The sequence below is a fragment of the Pinus tabuliformis genome, chromosome 6, assembly GCF_031772625.1.
Source record: "Pinus tabuliformis cultivar Carrire ecotype Pingquan chromosome 6, CPIR1, whole genome shotgun sequence".
Lineage (NCBI taxonomy): Eukaryota > Viridiplantae > Streptophyta > Pinopsida > Pinales > Pinaceae > Pinus > Pinus tabuliformis.
This window is the reverse complement of record NC_142292.1, coordinates 1,497,180,467-1,497,194,579: the sequence shown is the minus strand read 5'-3', so window position 1 is coordinate 1,497,194,579 and position 14,113 is coordinate 1,497,180,467.

Genomic DNA, 14,113 nt, shown 5'->3' with positions numbered 1-14,113 from the left:
GAGTTTAGAAAGCAAGCACTGAATCTGGGTATTGCACTTGATACACTTGAAGTTGTAACTAAGTATATTGGCTCATTGCATAGTTACAATAGGCATTCATTGTTGTTGTTTGAACCAACCACTATTGATGCAACCAACATAAAGGCAATTCATATTGAGAACATGGGAAAAAAATGAAAGAGATGATCATTCCAGAAAACCACCATTCAAACCTCCCAATGGAAAATCTAAAGTGAAATGGAAAGGAAATGAGAAGAAGACAGCAGAAGCCAAAGAAGGAGAAAGGTCGTATTGCAATCACTGCAAAAAGGAAGGCCACGATAACGATCACTGTTGGAAACAACACCCAAAAAAGCGTCCAAAGAAGTATGGAGGAAAAGGGAAGCAGAAGTCAGTGGCAACTGCACAGCAAGACCTTGGATCGGATTCCAGAGATGAAGCATTAATCACAGCTGTGGGAACAAAAGGTACTCTTACACCTCATGTTAATTCTGAATCGCATGAAGGCACTAGTTCTGTAAATGAGTCCCTTCCTAATGATCGAAAGAGAATTGAACTGTTTCATATAAGAGTTGTTGTAAATCATACTAAAGTTGAAACTCTGTTTGATATTGGATCCCAAGCAAATTTAATCGCAGAATACCTGGTAAAGAAACTTGGCTTAGAAACAAAACCACACCCAAAACCTTACCTGCTTGGATGGATACATGATAAAGAAAAACTGAATGTAACCAAGCAGTGTAAAGTAAAATTTGTAATTGCTTCTAAGCTAGTGGACGAAGTAGAACTGGATGTAATACCATTGGATATATGTGGCATGGTGTTAGGGAGCCCATATCTGTATGATAGAAAGGCAGTCTTCTTTCGTCATGAAAACAAATACCAAATCACAAAAGATGGGGTATAATATATAGTAAAGGCTCATCAAAATAAAATCAATGCCAGCCTTGTAAGCGCTGGACAAATGAAAAGGCTGGTGAATTCCAGTAAGGGTTGCATGCTTTCCAGGGTTGTGATCAGGAACATAAACAGGAATTATCTGAATTAATTTCTAATTATGATGATCTATTTAAGGAACCGAAGGGATTACCTCCGAAGAGGGAAATCCAACACGAAATTCATTTGCAGCATGACGCTCCTTTGCCAAATATTGGCATGTACAGGATGTTGACCATTGAGATGGAGGAAATCAAGAAACAGGTGCAAGAATTGTTGGACCAAGGGGTCATCAGGCCGAGCACTTCTCCGTGTGGCTCACCGATCATCTAGTCCCAAAGAAAGACGACACATGGAGGATGTGAATGGATTACCGCGTGCTAAACAAAATTAGAGTGAAAAATCGCTACCCCCTTCCACGCATTGATGACTTATTAGATCAGTTAAAGAATGTTGTTTATTTCACCAAATTGGCTTTGCGCAGTGTTTATCATCAGGCCTGAATTGCAGAGCAGGACGTGTGGAAAACCGCCTTCAAGACCAAACAGGGGATGTTCGAATGGATGGTGATGCCATTCGGACTTTGCAACGCTCCAACCACTTTTATGAGGGTCGTGAATGACCTCTTTCGACCTTTCATTGATGAATTTTTTCTTGTATATTTAGATGATATACTTGTCTTTAATAAAAGTTGGGTTGAACACGTGTGTCATGTAAAGAAAGTGCTTGATGTATTGAAAAAAGAAAAACACTTTGTAAAGTTGTCAAAGTGTGAGTTCAGGAAAACCTCTTTGGGTTACCTAGGTCATATTGTTGGTCATGGTCAGCTAAAGATTGATCCCTCTAAAGTAGAAGCAATTATAAATTGGCCTAAGCCTACTAGTGTAACTGAGGTCCGCAGCTTTTTAGGTGCGGTCCAGTATTGGAGGAGATTTATTGCTAATTCCTTTGTTATTGCAACACCTTTGCACGCATTGACAAGTGTGAAACAGGTATTCCAATAGGGAGGAAGACAACAAGAGTCCTTCGAAACATTGAAGGAAAACATCAGCACCGCGCTAGTCTTAGCCTTACCCGATCTCTAACAGCCATTCGAGATCGAAACCGATGGCAGTGGTTATGCCATGGGAGCTGTATTGATGCAGCACAAGAAGCCAATTTGTTACCATTTTGAGAAGTTTTCTCAAGTTGTGATAAACTATCCCACTTATGACAAGGAGACCTATGCCTTGGTGTAGAGTGTGAAAAAGTGGAAACACTACCTGATTGGCAAGGAGACCATCATCCATACAGATCATCAGCCCTTGTAGTACCTTCAGTCACAAACCAAGTTGTAGCAATCTTGTCATTTCAGGTGGATGGTTTTTCTTCAACAGTTTCATCTGGTAATAAAGTATAAGGAGGGCATTAGCAATAAAGTGGCCAATATGCTATCTTACCCTCCTATTTCTGCTTCTGTTATTTTGCATAATGCTTCATTGTCTTTCGAGAGTTATGTTGAACAATATGCTAACGATGATGACTTTAAGGAGGTTTATGCAAAACTAACCCATGGTTCACAAGTGGACAACTATCACATGCAGGGGAAACTGTTGTATCACCTTGGTAAATTATGTATTCCCACAGGGGAAAGACTACATGTAATTCGAGAGGCCCACACCTCTCTTGTGTCTGGACACTTTGGTGTCGAAAAGACTTTATGTCATGTACAAAGATTTTGTTTTTGGCCTCATATGAAAAACATTGTGACTCGCTATGTAAAGGGTTGGGTGATGTGTTCTATTTCAAAGCCCTCTAATAGAAAACTCGGGCTCTACACACCACTCCCTATTTCGAGTCGTCCATGGGAAAGTGTGTCAATGGACTTTGTAGGAGGTTTGCCTTTGTCTAGGAAAAGTCACGACTATTTGTATGCCGTCGTTGACCATTTTAGCAAAATGTGTATTCTGATGCCTTGTAAAAAGCAGATCACTACAAACCAGACTGCTTCTCTTTTCTTTCAGCATGTTTCGGTCCATTTTGGGCTACCAACATCGATTGTGTCAGATCGAGACTCTCGCTTTCTCGGAGATTTTTGGACCAGCTTGTGGAAGATGATGGACACCAAATTGGAAAGAAGCACGACATTTCATCAGCAGACTGACAGACAAACAGAGGTTGTCAACCGTACCATGGTACATTTGTTACGAGGCTATTGTGGGAAACATCCAAAGTCATGGGATGAACATCTCCCATATGTATAGCATTCCTGCAACTGAGCAGTGCATTCATCTACGCAGCTTTCACCTTTTGAGACATGCTTTGGTTACCTACCAAAGGACCCTTTTGATATGGTCTTTGGAAGGGAGGATGGCTCCAGTGGACATAATGATAGGGAAAAATCTCAGCAGTTCATTCAGTGAATCCAATTGATTCACCAAGCAGTACAAGAGCAGTTGGAGAAAATTCAAGCCTGTTACAAGGCTCAACACGACAAACACTGAGTCGACCACCAATTCCAAGTTGGCAACAAAGTGTGGTTCCACATCAGCAAGGATAGGATGAAGGGAGAAGGGAAGAAGTTGAGACCAATCTGGTATGGTCCATTCACCATATTGGAGAAGATTAGAAACAATGCCTTTCATCTGGATTTGTCGATTTATATGTAGATGTACTCAGTAGTGAATGTAGAGAACTTAAAGCTGTATGAGCCACCATTGATCATGGACATAGATGAGGTGGGCATAGTTCCTATAATTGATGATTTTGCACCAGAATATCTCGATGAGTTACTTGAAGACATCATCCTTGACAGAAGGACCAGGACTTCATGGCGAGGAGATGTGGAATACCTTCTAGTGGGTTTTAAGGGAATGCACCCCAGTAAGGCCAAATGGCTGGAGAAGGAAAAGGTGAAGGAACAATTCCCTCACTTGCCAATTGACTAATGAAAGCTTGGCAGTCCAAAAGCTCCTTAATGGGGAGGATTGATCCAGGTGGATCTTCAGATACAGTGGCATAGAAAATCTCAAAATTCAAAGTGGCAGAAAAGAAAGTATCCTGATGTCAGATTGAAGTGCTCGTCACCCTGATTCCAACAGTGTAAACGACACTCCAAAACAAGTCCAGATGATGAAGTTGTGGCAGAAAGAGTTTGCCTTAGTTCCTTTGGAAAATGAGGTTTTTTCTTATAAAAATGGGGTTTTAGCCTTATGAAGGAAAATCTCAATGGGAGGGTCTAGAGGGGCGGACTTAAGAAGCAGCAGCAGAACACCCCGATCAACAATCTCTGACTAAATCGCAATCGAGGCAGGCAATTGGTGATATCGGGATGGAGCGGTTGGAACCAGGCAGAACCGACTTGCGATCGCGATCGGTGATCAGCAGGACCAAGGACCAGGATCCCTGAGCCGCAGTGATGTGATACGCCGATCCAATCAGGCCGATGCAATACGCCGATATCGGCGATCGACGATCGGCCAGATCGGCGATCGATGGATCCTCGGGATAAAGGGCCATTGCATCAGTGATATGCCGATTGCGATATCGGGGCCAGACCCGATGGGACTATGAGCCCGATTTGATAAAATTTGAGATACGGCTGTTAAGGTTTTGGGTCGGAATTATTAGTGTTTGATGGGTTTTTTGTATTATCGTTTTAAACAATAAAAGGCTATTTTAAAGGGGTCTGTTGTGCCCGCCGACCCTTCTACCTAAATGGCTTCTATTCTGAACGAACAGACCCACGATTTGCAAGCGGATTTGTGCTATAAAGCCCAATGCATGAAGAAAGAACAGGGGGGAAGGATTTTCAGCATGCAGTTCGAGGCAGGAGAGCTTTCAGGTGGTCGATAGTGAATTTTGTCTGGTTTGGACAAGTTTTATATGTTTTCAACCCCTCTCAACACCACGAACACATTGGTGTTGTCCATTTCTCCATCTGAGGTCTCCATTTCACAACCATTTTCCAGAATGGAGGTATAAGCCTCTTTTTATGTAACTGGTGAATGTAATTCTCTTCTTTTCATGCCATTTAATATATGAAGGCCTCTCCATTGATCGAGTAGGGCCCGGAGACGTAGTCCAAGTTGGACGAACTCCGTTATCAAGTCTGGTTGTCTTCCTGTTGTGCCTTTGAGTGTTCTCTCCTTCTTTCTTGTGTGCACATTAATTTATGTGTTAAGCTGCAATTTTCACTTGTGATTCTTTTCATACATCTATAAGCAAAAGGTCCCTGGATCAGTTGTTGAGGGGAAGCCATCATGGCTGAACCATTGAGTCCATCTCATAGTTCCCCTTCGTTGTCTAATACTGAAGGGTCCTCCTAAGGAGTTCATCTGGAACTTCATCATTCGCTTGAGGATCAAGGTGTTGAACTTGGAATTATTTTGAGTATCCAACCTTTGTCTTCTCGCCCACCTCCATCAGATTCCTGGTCACCATAAGAATCTCATCCGGATTCCTCTGATAATCCTATCTGGACACCCGAGAGTCCGCAAACTCTAGAAAGTCCACAAAGACTGGTTGTTTATCCATCGAACCCATTGTTCGATCCTGTTGTGATATCTCCATAGCATCCATACAGTCCGTATGATCGACCTAGTGTTCCTTTGGAGTTATCTCCTCATGCATCTCTAGTTCCTCGTCGCCAATTGTTTCCATCTATGGAGTCAAAAGGTGAGAACCCAGTCTCATCTCTAGGTCATTCATAATTTTCTGCTACCCACACTCCTTGCGTAGGTGATGAGGAGGGATATGGGTTCCCTCCACAAGGGTTCCTGTTTACGGGAAGAGTCGCGTCTCTTTCTTATCCTGAGTTTACTGAGCCCATATTGTCGCATGGTTATACCTCTCTAGCTTAGTTGGTTTCGGGCACTCCTAGTGCCTGTCATTGTATCAGAACCCCATCTAGTCTTCCGACGCTATGCCTACGTCACATCCATTCATTCAAAACACGACCTCTCGACCGATTGTGCAAACTGTAGTCACTTCAGTTCTGGTTCAACCTACCATTCCGTCTCAACCTGTTTCTTCGTTTTGACCGACTCTTTTGGTTCAACCGATGGTCTCAGGTCGGTTCTCGGAAAGTTATTCTACCCCTCCAGCAAGTGGACAGACTGTGCCACCGCATTGGGGGAAAGATCTGAATATCCCCATGATGTCTGGAGAAACCAGTGTGAGTGGATTACAAATTCACAGTGTTGAAATGAATCAACCTTTTTACGACGCTATTCCTAACCCTGCTAATCCATCTGGGCCAGGTAACATCAAATACCAGTAGCCATATATGGCTCAGGTTCCATTCCAACTGGCTTATGTCCCATATGGTTAGCAAGCTCTCATAAATCCACCTTACATTCCTCATGCTGGGACTTATGTTCAGCCTGGCCAATCCACTGTGCCTGGTGGATATGAACAGATCCAATTCGGAAACTATCAATACCCTCAGGGTATCACCCCAGGAACTATCCAGATACCCTTGCAGCAATAAGGACAACCTTCGTAGTAGCAAGGGAAACCTTCGCAGCAGCAAGGGAAATCTTTGCAGCAGCAAGGGCAAGCATTGTAGCAGCAAGGACAATTTCTACAACTGCAAGGGAGACCTTTGCAACAGTCACAACAACCTTTGTAGCCGCAGATGCAGTTTGTTTAACAGTCCTCCCAACCTTTGTCCTCATAGGGCCAACCTTTACAACAGAAAAGCCAGCCTTTGCAGCAACAAGGTCAGTCATGGCAGCAACAAGCCTTATATGTGTATCAGCGAGGCCAACCCCTGCAACAGCAGGTTCAAAATCCTTATTTCCACGGTCAGCAGGTTTAGCAGCCTTAGAACCCATATGCTGCTTACAATGCTCATCAACGGCCTATGGCAGGGTAGTATCAAACCTACCTAGGGACGAATCCTGCTTATCAACAAGGTAAACCTCAGTGGGGGCAACATCTAGTTCCATATGGATAAAATCTACCACTATGGGGGAAAAATCCTTACCAACAAGGATGGACTTTGCAATTTGGGTCTCCTCAAAGGCCGTATATGCCATTTAACACACAATTGCCTTTCTTAGCTATGTTGGAGCTGCCCGATGTTTCGGGGCTCAAGAATGATCCCATTCTTCATTCGTCGTACTGGCCTCCAGCTCCATCAAAGATTACGAGTGATTGCCCCAAATTTTGAGGGAAATGCAAAGGAGGATCTGCAAGCCCATGTGATGACATATCACCTCTGGTGCTCCTCCAATTCGTATGTTGATGATTCTATTTGTTTTCGACTTTTCCAAAGGACTCTCACAGGTGCTTCCATGAAGTGGTACATCTAATTGCCTTGAGGTACCTATGGTGACTTCAACTCTCTCGCGATGTCTTTTCTCACCCATTTCCAGCTACTAGTTCGCTATGATACTGGCACCCATTTGCTTATGTCATTAAATCAAGAGACTGCGAACCACATCTTTGATCATATCCATGAATGGAGACGTTGGCATCACCTCATCAAGTTTGAGATCGTTGATGAGTTGTTGACAGAATGGTTCACGAAATCATTCATCAATAAAATTTCTAAGGACATAGCCATGGGTGGATGTGTTACCGAAGAGCAAGCTATCACCCGTGCTCAGTATTTAGACCTAGTCTATACACAATTTGGCACATTGTATGAAATGTTACCTAATGCTCCGAGACCATCATTGGATTTGACAACATGAAAGTCTCCACATATACCCCCTGTTGACGGTGTGATTGGTATTGTGTTTGAAACTCCTGTGAAAGCTTCTTCGAAGCATAAATCGGTCTCGAACATTGGTTCCAATAATCCCTCTAAGAATTAATTCAGTCCTAGTAAATCCTCTTAGGTTCATGTTGTCCAGTCTACCTAGTAGATAAATCCTCTAAAGGTAAAAAGAAAGGCAAAGGTAAGGCCAAATCTGATGCCCCAAAACAGGACCCTCTTAAATCTTTTGTTGATGATGCTTCTCATAGAAAGCCAAAATATCCTTGCCTCATATGTGAGTAGGATCATTACACTAAATATTGTCCCTGATGATCTGAAGTTAGTCGCTTGCTAAAAGGGACCCCGACTATCTTAAAAGAACCCTTTTTGTCACAACAAACCCAATTGGTAGACCAACCTCAGTCTTCTGCTTCCTTAGGTTCCCAAGTGTTCATGATGCAAGGTTCGTCACCTATCTCAATCACTACTCAAACCAAGGACTATCAAGCTACATCTAAACAGACCATGAAGAAAGACGCCCATGAAGCTCCTTCTACTTCTACTCCATCCTCTTCTAGTCTGCTCCATATTGAACGCCCTAGCAGTGAGTCCATCATCCAATCACCCCCTAAAGGTTCTCTTCGGAAGTTGTTGTTCAATCCAAATGCTAGAGTTGCACAACATTACAATATTGTTGAGGATTTACCTCAAGTGCCTTCGGTGATGTCTGCCTTGGGAGTTCTTCAATCTTGTCCAACGCAACGGAAGTCACTATTGTCTGCTATAAGTGCTATTGATCCTTATGATTCGAGTCTGATTACTTTCGATTTAGAGAATCATGTACCTCGTCTTCCTCATCATATCGCATTTTTGATCCAGGTCCTTATCAAAGGAAATACGATTCATCGAACAATTATTGATGAAGGTGCCTCGACTTGCATCATGTCAGTTTCGTGTTGGAAATCCATTAGATCTCATCCTCTTAACCAATCTTCGAACACCTTGGAAGCCTTTGATGGCAGTCGTTCATGACCATATGGTATTCTCACGAACTTATTGATTAAATCAGAAGGCAAGATTGTTGAATTAGAAGTAGAAGTCATAGATGCCAATGTCAATTACAACCTTCTTCTCGGGCGAAGCTAGACTCACACCATGTTTTGTGTGGTGTCTTCTTTGTTCCACATACTTCATTTTCCTCACAAAGGAAAAATAGTCATGATTGATCAACTATCTTTCTTTTCTTATGGTTCGTCCAATGGTAACGTTCTTTATGTGGGAAATACTGAGATTCCTTACGAAAGTGTGGGTGCAAGTCTCTTCAAAGACTCTGCTTTAATGGGTACTTTTACTCTCCCACCTCCACATATTCATTCAGTCAATATGATCTCAGATTCCATGGATCCTTGGATTATCCCTTCCGAAGATCAAATTGACTCATTTGGCGATGCTGTGCCTTTAAGTCCATTGGTGATAATTTATCAGGAAATTGTTTTAGCTTCGATGGTCGCTTCAGAAAGTCATACTGTCTTCAGTATGAACCCGAACACTTATGTTCCATCCCCTTGGCTTGGTTCTTGGGATTCTCTGGATCCCTTGAATGGGACATTTTCCACTAACGAGAGTATCGTGCAGGTCATGTCTCCGGAGGAAGTTCCATGGAATGGTCTATATCATCATTCTTTCTTTCCCCCTCACCTCAATGAGATGCCTTCTAGTCCTGAAGTGTCTGTTTCTCATCCTTTTACGCCAAAATTTCAAACACCTATTCGGGTACATGAAATTTTGTTAGAGTGTAATATGGGAAACATCACTGCTACGATGCCCATTGACATTTACATTAAACCGGGAATTGTCGAGAACCTCCATATAGGGGTTTCTTGTTCTCCGGATGAGATCAAGATCTATACTCAGGTTTTTAAAGAATTCTGAGACGTTTTCGCTTAGTCATATGAGGAGATTCCTGGTATTGATCCAACCATAGTGGTGCATGAGATCCCAACATATCCTGGTGCTAAGCCTGTTCGACAATGGCTACGCCCTGTGCACCCTCGAAAGGTTGTTGCTATCAAAGTGGAAGTAGAAAAGCTTTTGAAAGAGGGTTTCATTTATCCTATTCCATTGACAGATTGGATATCCAATATCTTCAATGTTTCCAAAAAGCAGGGTACGTTATGTGTTTGTGTTGATTACCGCGATATCAGTCACGCGTGTCCTAAAGACAATTATCCTACTCCCTTTATTGACTAGATCATAGATGAATGTGGAAGGAGTGAGATTTTTTCTTTCATGGATGGATTTTATGGCTCTAATCAGATTAACATTTCACTTTTCGATCAACACAAAACAACCTTTATCTGTCCTTGGGGTACCTTTTCTTACAAAAAGCTTCCTTTCGGACTGAAGAATGCTGGCACCACCTTTCAACTAGCAATGTCCTATGCATTCCATGACATTCGACATATTGTTCATCCATACCTCGATGACTTTCCTGCTCATTCGGATAAATTTCGTGACCATCTAGATCACTTGAGAGCTATTTGTTTACGATGACGACATTATAATATCCGCCTCAATCCACACAAATGTGTGTTTTGTGTCAATTCCAGCCGGATCATAGGTTTTGTCGAGTCTCGTGAAGGGATCAGGATTGATCCCTTGAAAGTTGAGGCCATAATTAATCTACCCCCTCCTTCATCACTGCTGCAATTGTAGAGCTTGCAGGGAAAAGCTAATTTCCTCCCTCGATTTGTCGTGAATTATGCTGAAATTGCCAAAGGTTATACTCTCTTACTTAAGAAGGGGATCCCTTTTATTTGGAATGAATTTCTCAAGAGTCCTTCAATGCTTTAAAGCAAGCCCTGATTAGTGCTCCTTTACTCCACCCCTCGATTACCGCCGCGATTATTTCCTGTATTTGGCTACAACTAATAACACCATTGTTATGGTATTAGTTCAGGATGACGACGATGACAACAAGCACATGGCTTATTATCTGATTTAAAATCTTCTTGATAGTGAGTCTCGCTATGCTCATGTCGAGAAGCTTGCTTTGGCAACGGTTCATGCCATCCAAAGGTTTCGACAGTATACCCTTTTAAGGAAAACCATTGTAATTTCTTATTGCAACCCCATGACATATATACTGACTCGCCAGTTGCTGGGGGGTAAATACTCCAAATGGATTGTCATCCTTCAAGAGTTTGACTTGGAATTCACTGCTACCAAATCAAAGAAATCACTCGTCTTTGCTGATTTAATCTGTGCTTTTCCATCTGCAAGCACCCCAACCAATTTTATTGAGCAGATACCTAATGAAACATTGTTTATGATTAGCGCTTTTGACCCCTGGTATGGAGACATTATTGTTTATCTCCAAACCAAGACCCTTTGATCTGAGTTGTCCTAATCGGACCACCGTTCGATCCGGCATCAGTCCCAACCCTATCGGATCCTCGGTGATACCTTGTATGAGGTCGGTGTGGACTCTATCCTTTGTAGATGTCTCACCTTTGAAGAAGTTGAGCGGTCCTAAATGATTGCCACTCTGGTGCCAATGATGGTCATATGTTTGGATATGCCACTATTCAGAATATCCTCCACACCTGCTATCCAAAAATGCCATGAATGTTAGATTTTCAACCGCAAACAGCGTGCCCCACCTGTACCCCTACACCCAGTAATTATCGTTATCCCTTTTTCCGAATGGGGGATTGATTTCATTACATGTAACCCTCACTTGGCTCGGGGGCATGGTTATATCATCGTGGCCGTCAATTATTTTATGAAATGGGCCGAGACGATGCCTACATACAATGTTGATGGTATTACTACCGTACAGTTCATATTTAACCATGTTATAGAACGTTTCGGTGTCCCTCAAGCTATCGTCACTGACCATGGATCACATTTTTGTTAGCACATGATGATAGAGTTAACTACTCAGTTGGGCCTTTGACATGATAGCTCGACTCCATATTATGCATGGCCAATGGCTAAGTTGAAGCAGTCAATTAGGTTTTGATTACTATGCTTCAGCGTACCATTGGGAAGCACAAAAAATATTGGAATTTAATGCTTTTCTCAGCTCTTTGGGCTTAACGAACCTCTGCTAAGATAGCCACTGGATTCACTTTGTTCCAGCTGGTGTATGGTTTAGAGGCAACTCTTCCAATCGAATGTGAAATCCCTTCAGTCAAGCTAGCTATCAAACTTCTTCTGAATACCTCGCCTAAAGAGGAGTGGATACTATATCTTAAGAGACTCGATGAGACTCGTCGCATCATTGCGATGGTCATCGAAGCTCAAAATAAACCAGTCAAAGTTCATTTTGACCAAACCGTTTCTCCTCACACTTTCGCTAAAGGCGACTTGGTCCTTCTTTATAATCAAACCAACAATAAGTTGGGGGCAGACAATTTCGAACCTATGTGGCATGGGCCCTACATTGTTAAACGTGTCTTACAAAAAGGTGCCTATGAGCTATGTGATTATGAGGGAAATACATTGTCACAGCCCGTAATGGGTTGTATCTCAAAAAGTATTATGCGTGAAATTCATATGATAACTTTTTTACATTAGTGTGTTAATTCATTAGTGTGCGTTTTGATTTTTTGGTGTGTTTGTTTTCTTTACAGATATATGTTTTTTTGCTTACCCTGTGTTCCACTCGATTTGCAGATGTCATCAGGTCATTACATTGGTTTTGCTAACGGTGCTTGTCGTAGTACACGAAACTACTCTTCGCAGCATGGGTACTCTATGACCCTAATGGTGAGCTAATTAACTTACAAGGTATCTGCCTTGGTCGAACAACCAATAATATCGTTGAGTATAGTGCAGTTATTGAATTCTTCCAACACTATAATTGAATGGGTCATTATGAAAAGAAGTGGTGAAATTGTTTAAATTGATTTGTTGTAATTTGGTGGTAAGAATTTCACATTGTGACCATTTATAAAAAGAAGTGATTAAATTTAATGGGCTTTCATTATCCAAGCATGCGTTTTGAGGACATTGTTTCGCAGCACTTGCCTGACACCTTCGCCTATGGCCCGCTGCAGGTTTTCATTATTTTCGCAGCGCTTGCTGCAGACCTTCGCCTGTGGCCCGCTGCAGCTTTCCATTATTTTCGCGGCTGTCAGTCCTTCGATCGAACTGGAATTCTTTGGAATCGAATTGGTTACCAATCATGGCTTCTTATTTGCACTGACAAATATGAAGTGATATCTCCCATTGTTAGAATTGTGTCGGGGCTGTAAATTGGCTGCACATTTAGCTTGATGTTGGAAAACTTTGTATTATTCGTCGAATACAATTGATTTAATTTTTTTTTTTACCAAAATCACAGTGAATTGGTAATATGTTTCATAATCAAGTTCAGGATTTGGGGCAGGGATTTAGAAAAAGCTGTGATGTCATTTTGGCGGGATTATACTCTCAGAGCTTTACTATAATTTTATTATAACATCTTAAAAATAAAGATAATGTTAGAGAAATTTTATATTAACAATATCACATAAAACAAAGAGATTTTAATCAGAAAAATTAAGCTAATAAATTTATTTTTTATTATATAGCTAAAGTATTTAAGTTCACCAACATTATGGCCTGGCAAAGTGAGCCTTCAGCCCAACTCAACCACATTACAATAAAGAAATCCAAAGTCTTTAAAAGAAAAAGAAGTTCACCACACATATGAAGAAAAAGAAGTACATCACATATAATCCATAGAGTCTAATATCAAAAACTACCAAAATCATACACTGAAACTACTATTATAGACTTAACAATTTTTACTCTCTCACCTTCTCAAATTCACCTTACCACAACTAACCTAACTAGGCATAAATCTTAAAATTAAACCGCATTAAAAGTAAAATAAACCATACTCCCCACCAATGAAAACCAGAATAAACCATGTTCCCAACCATGGTTATACTCCACCTGAGCTAATACTCACATGTTCATCAACATGGTTTGATATTAAAATGTATATAACAACTGCAAATCATGTCAAAATGATTTAATATTAAAATGTGTTAAGAATTTAATGCTGCAGATAATATAAATATTTACAACCATTTACAAAATTGAAAACTGCAGTCACTAATGTAATGTAAAATGCATGTAAGAATTTAAATAAATATTTCATTGGAAATGAAGTAGCCTATTTTCAAAATTGAAAACGTCAGTCACTAATTTAGAATGTATGTAAGAATTTAACGCTGAAGATCAGATAATCAGATAAATATTTACATTGGATGAATTAGCCTTCCACAAAATTGAGAACATCAGTCTGTAAAATAATGTCCGTGAGAATTTATTTTTAATGCTGCAGATCAGAAAAATAATTACAGGAATATTTACTAGATGAACTAGCCTATTCACAAACTTGGAGAACAGCAGTAATGCATGTAAGGTTTAATGCTGCAAATCATATTAATATTTACATTGGATGAAGTAACCTGTTCACAAAATTGAGAAAGAACA